The following is a 6,479-nucleotide window of genomic DNA, read 5'->3' as shown; positions in this document are numbered from 1 at the left end:
GCCTACCACAACATTTTATGGGGCACTTGAGAGCTTGAAATGTGTTTTTCATGTCTTAAAATAAGCCAATGCTGCTTTACATTGACACTAAACTACATCTTGCAAAATGCAGTACAATGGCTCAGTAGTTAGCACCGACGCCTCACAGCAAGAAGGTCCTGGGTTCSATAMCCGGTTCGGACCTGGGGTCTTTCTGTGTGGAATTTGCATGTTCTCCTCATGCTTGTGTGAGTTTTCTCCAGGTACTCTGGTTTCCCCCACCCTTAAAAACATGTTAGGCTGCCTTCAGGCCCAGGCCTCCGTTGAAAAAGAGATCTGAGATCTCATCGGGACTTGCCTGGTTAAATAACGGTAAACAAACAAACAAACAAACAAATAAAATGCATGTTGATTATTTTACCTGTGACATGACAGCAGCCTACCACTAGGTGGAGATGCACATGGTTTAAAATGCGCCATGTAAAATCGTTATCTCGCTGTGTTTCTGCCAGCTATTTTTGCTGCGGCCCAGTTGTGCTGGGAAATGGGAATTTCCTACAAACAGTTAAAGTTTTGGAAAGTGGGAGAGTTCACAATTCAAGATGGCAGCTCTTTACCAAAACTTCACAGTGATTAAAACACTTACTTTTACTTTTACTGCATTTCTGTAAAATTTATTTCACATTTAGTCAGCCATACATGTAGTACTTTTGAGTTTTGATAAAAGGACATKTTCAAATGTTTTTATGCAGGAAATACCATACAGCTCAGTTATGGTTTGTTAGTGGTGCTCAGTTGTAATGGTTAGACAGGGAACGTGTCTTTTCATGTTTATGTTTTTTTTTTTTTGTTGAAATTAAGCACTAAACATTGAAGCTGACAACTGTCCCTTTGAGGGCCACTACAATGCTAAAGTGGCTCTCAGTGAAAATATGTTACCCCTGCTTTAGATTCACTGAAGTGAGGTTCTGGGGAACTGAATTTATAAATTTTCCTACTTTTGGTACTAACTTTATTTTCAGGAATTTTTTTGTCCTCAAAAACAGGTTATACTCTTCTTTCAGTTTCACTAAATGTTAGCTCTTGTATTGCATTTTTAGATTCGTGTTTGATTTGAGTACTTAAGCTGCACTGATTACATTTTTTTTTTAGAAAAGTCCAGATTTATAAACAATAATTTGCTTTAATCCATCATCATATTAAAGTGGCYCATGAAACTGATGTGTTGGTAAAAGAAATTTAACTTGTAAACAGAGCTCCATTAAGGAAATAAAAATCACCATTGTTCTCCCTTCAAGTTGTTTGCATATCTGTTCCTGACTCATTTTCACAGATAAAAAAAAACATGCAAATCATTCCTGGCACGTCAATGGAGAACTGTATTGATGAACTGTTTTCACCCCATGGCACACGACACAAACAGCTGTCTGTTCAGTGGTGCTGTGGTCTTTTTTCCTTCTATCTGCAGGACAGGACAGTCAGTGAAAGGCAGCTGCCGATAGCTGAAGAATAACAGTCAACTTGTTACACAGCTGAGCTCAGCAGAGTCCAGGTCAGAGGTCTCCTGCAGCGTCACCTCGAAAAATGCCAGCTAGTTTTTCTCAGCAGGTAGGTGCAGCTTTGGGGAACTTCACCCCCAAAACACAGGTGTAGTTTTTACACAGACACTGAGATGAACAGCAGATGCACAGAAAGCTGGGATGATGATGAGCTGAAGGTCACAACATCGAAAAAAAAAAAAAAAGTTTTCGTCATATTAACCTATAGTGAACCAGCAAGTGTTGTTAATCTTCTATGTCAGAAAAACATCTACTGTGATTTAAAAAGTTTGACAAAATGTAACCCTTTTTATGTAAAATGATGAAATACAAACAATTTAAATCTAAAAGTCAAAGTTCAGCCTAACAGTGGCATAATGCAAAAACAAATTTCTGACCATTATCCTGCACCATTAACAGAAAAAAAACCCAGAAGTCTCACATCATATTTTAGATTTTTTAGTCTTTATTTATCGCCCAATTAAATTCGCAGGAAGTTTCCAACAAACATTGATGTTGATGTACATGAAATGAGGAATACCTTGTCAACAGAGGCTTAAATTTGCACGATAACTGTTTTATTAACACAGTGGCAAAGCAAATTTGTGCAATAGAATCAAGGAAACAGCTTTTAATGTTTGCATGTAATGCAACAGTCCCTGCAAATCTAATTTTTGATTTTTAGAATTGAAAATTTTCTAATTCATGATATTTATAATCATCATCATCATCATCATCATCATCATCATCATCATCATCATCATCAACAACAACAACAACAACAACAACAACAACAACAACAACAACAAATTAATTCTTACATGCTAGTATGATGTTTGGTGAATTAGCATTAAAAATATTTTTGCATTATTTGACTGCTATAGTTACTCTGCCAGAGGTAATTCAGTGTAAGATGCATGTCAGTGGGGTGTAKAGTGTGGATATTGTGTGGATATTTACATCTGACTTTCTGTAGAAAGCTGTTTGTCTTGACATCTTTGCAAAGTTAGTATAATAATTTGTTAGAAAAACTAAAAGCTACCTGAATTTTTAAAACATTTGAAATAAATATGTACTTTTAGATGGAAAAATTTTCATATTTTTATCCCAATATATTGCATTTTTTACTTATATACTGTGTGCTTGGATATGACAATGAGATGTATAAGTCTCAACTAKAACTGTGAAGCAGTTGTGACCGGGGCCTAAGCCCATGTCCACCTTGGCCCATGTCGTCTTGAGCACACTGTTGACATGAGCATCACAGAGTTGTAACATGAGGAGYTGTATATAAAGTTTATTTGAGACCCTAATATCTTAAATAGATTTAGGTCTCAAAAAATGTCACTCCATATTCATAGGTCTTCTGGTGCCTTCTTTTCTGTCTTTTTACTGGCAACTGCATTATTAACATTCATAAATCATCAACTGTGCTTCCTCTGGGCATGTCCAGACCATCTTAATCTAGCCATTAATCTAGAAAACTAATTAAGGATGCTTTACACTTAATTTAATTTAATTAACATAATTATTAATGCCTTACCCATAAAGGTTAATTACTTCCAAAACCAACATACTTATTGTTTATTTATGCTTAACTTCTGAATTAACTATTCTACATACTGTGTGTATATGTATAGTTTACTAAGTATGAATCACCCTTCATTAATGATGTTCTTATGGTTAACTAACCAATTAACTAATGATTAAATGAGATTAAATGAGGTGGATTTATTATAAAGTATTACCTACATTATACAWTTGCTACTTTGGAATGCTGAATGTCAGCCAAAAAAGTGCAATGCAGCACTCCCACCAAAGGAATTTATTCCTTTGGATTTTTGAAGCACATGTTATTTGGTCCAAACTAGAAAATGGAAACTTGCCTGATGTACATTTTCTTTTGWTCAGAAACATTTCAGAAGTTTGTACCAATTTTAACCCAGAATTATACGAACTAATCATTGCTCAGATTTGGCTGACGACCTGCTACCTCTCATCTAGAATTCAAATAAATACATTTAAAAGCAGTTTCTATTTAAAACAATTTAGATAAGTTGACCTATTGTTTTCCTTCTTCTGACCTTACTTTATTCTCCCTGTGCAGCAAATCTGTCCACCGCTGATGCCTTCAGCAGTTTCGTTTTTGTAAAATGATAGGATTTGAGGCACAAGATCCTGTGTAGGCGCAAAAATGTTTCCAATAATAACATTAAACAAACAGTAATGCATTTGCACGAAAAGGCCCTGCAGCTGTTCCTTCTCCAGCATTCTGTTACTGCAGAGAGCACCTCTGCACGAGTCGAGGGTTTAAAACCACGGCTGACGGGGTCGCATGACGTGAAGGGTTCATCCGAAAAGTCCCTCACACTCTGGTTAACCTCGTAAAAGATGTCAAAGACATGTCAACTACTCTCGGATCTTCATGGTTGTTTTACAGTTTAATTAAATGTCTTCGGGGTGCCTCAAGGAGCCCATCTGTCCCTCTGCAGCCCAGAGGAAGATGTTATGCAGAGATTAGTCACCAAACATAGTCAGTCCTAACTCAGTCCTTATGTGTCTTTAGTCTTTTTAATCAACGCAGCTACGAAAAGAAGTTGTTGCATTTGCAGCATTAGAATTGTGGTCACAGCCACATGTTCACAGTTGAGCATAGAAATATCTGATAAGATGAATGGATTTGCACTTTCGATGACAAAACCCTTTAGTAGCGATTATTGCCAAGAAAAAAAAATCATCAAGAGTGTCTGTTTTATCTGCAGCATCAGCAAAAATTTGTTTAAAAGGCAGCATCACACAATCTAAAATTAGTAATRATCAAAGGTATTCTATTACATAATYYASTCAAACATACTGATTTTTACKTTCATCACAAGAAAAGTCTGCAAACTGTTGTACACCTCTTCATTTTGACTTCATCATATTTTTTTTATTTCAGAATCTCAAATTAGTGTTTGTTGTTTTGGTACATTTTCTTTCACCACCATTAGAGTTAATAAAAATTATGACAACCACACAGTGTGTGGTTCATACGATTTTGCTTGTGTTATATGGTGTGTATTCATTTGTCTTCTGTTAGCATAAATTTACACAAACCAGTGAATGGATTTGAGTGAAACTCTCAGAAAATAATACTTGGATGAACATATAGCTGATTARTTTTTAGAATCAACCTAAWTSAAGGTGGTGACTACATCTTAAACCCTTTAAAATGCTCACTTATATAACTCAGGTTATTTTACAAATATTGAGCTAAAGTTAGGTGAGGTAGTAGCTGAGGGTCATCCTGAACATATTCTCTGAGGGCTAATAACTGAGATCTTGAGAATGTGCAATTCATTTTTTTACAAAGTTTAACAAAAATGACTCCAACTCTATGTTATATGCTTTAAATGCTGGTGTAAACACTTCCTGCAGTGTATCTGATATGAGGTCAGCGTTTAAAAAGTTCATTCACATGTGTCTTATACCTGCTTCTACATTTGAACCGAGCCTGACTTGTAACACAGGTTGAAAYGTTTGATGATTCTAAAGAAGTCTGGGTGAAGAGGCTTACATAGACCTGACACGCTGCTGTTTACAGCATTTATTTTCACCCTCTGTTTTCTGCCCATCAGATAAGAGCTCTGCAGCCAAGACAAGATGGATCCTTTGAGAGAAACAGTCAGATGACTGCGAGAAAAATGACAGGAAAACATGATGAGGACTTTGTTCACAATCAAGTAGCCACAATGTACTACACAATAAAACAGAATGACACACAACAGAGCTTAAACACAATGACAAACTATAAATCATCTTACATCATCAAGCCTGCTTAAAAAGGTGAGTTTTCAGCTGCTTATTAAAAAAACTCCACTGAGTCCACACCTCTTGAAGATTAAGGCAGTGTCTTCCAAAATAGGAGCCACCACCTGAAATGATCTATAACCACGTGTCTTTAGTCCAGTCAGTGCAATTATCAGTTGGTCTCCTTTTTAAATAATGATCTTGTTTAAAAAAAGGTAAAAGTTAGAGCAGATTTATTTTCTAAAATGCTTCATCCAGTTTTAATGTGCCTGCTCGTGGATTGTGGCATAATTCTGTACACTGACATACTTCCACATGTGCTCTAAGTTTACTTCAGTCGTCCTTGATCTTTTTAGTCATATCAAAGCCAAGCAGAAGGGAAGAACCGCTTCTCAAAGTTCACATTTCAAAATATATTAATTGTCTTACGAAGCCTTCATTTATTTTTCTAATAATCCCCCCGAGGTGGCAGAGAGACTGTTTACTGTCTTTGATTTGAAGTCCTGTAGCTTTCACTCCGAGCGTTAATTAACCTTCAAATGGAGGGGAAAAAAATGTTGTAGGCGTAAAAGTCCGTGTGCACGTTCAACGAGCACACACGGGCACAGACTCCATAATAAAAGGCACCGCTTTTCATCCGAGATCTCCCTCCATGCTTTTTGTACAGACAACATGCAAGTCGACATTTTATTCTCTCTTCCTTCCTCCTCGGTCCTTTTGTGCACCAAAGTCTAACTCAGTCTTGGCTCTGAGGTTCTTTGAACTTCACTTGGAGCCTAAATAACATTACAGGTTCAAAGACAACAGCTATCTGTTTCCTACTTAGAAGCAGTTAATCTGCCCGCCTTTCACTCCGTTAGTCTGTCTCTTCTGCCTTTTTTTTTTTTTTTAGTTCTGTCTCTTATATGTTATCCCTGTGGGGGTTTTTGTTCACTTCTTACATAGCTGGTAAAACATTCTATTATTTTGATATATGCTCTCATTAGCTGCTCAGTTTAATTAAATGAGCTCATTCATATGAAAATGGGGGAAGATGATAGCGATTTCCTTCCTTGGCAACTATCGCTAACCTGCTCTGAAACTCTTAATTAGAAACCAGCTTGATTGACGTTGACAGTGCTCTATTCCCACTTACACACACACACACACACACACACACACACACACACACAC

This window comes from Austrofundulus limnaeus, unplaced genomic scaffold (genome assembly GCF_001266775.1).
Source record: "Austrofundulus limnaeus strain Quisiro unplaced genomic scaffold, Austrofundulus_limnaeus-1.0 Scaffold55, whole genome shotgun sequence".
In the NCBI taxonomy this organism is placed as follows: domain Eukaryota; kingdom Metazoa; phylum Chordata; class Actinopteri; order Cyprinodontiformes; family Rivulidae; genus Austrofundulus; species Austrofundulus limnaeus.
This window is presented reverse-complemented; position numbering follows the sequence as displayed.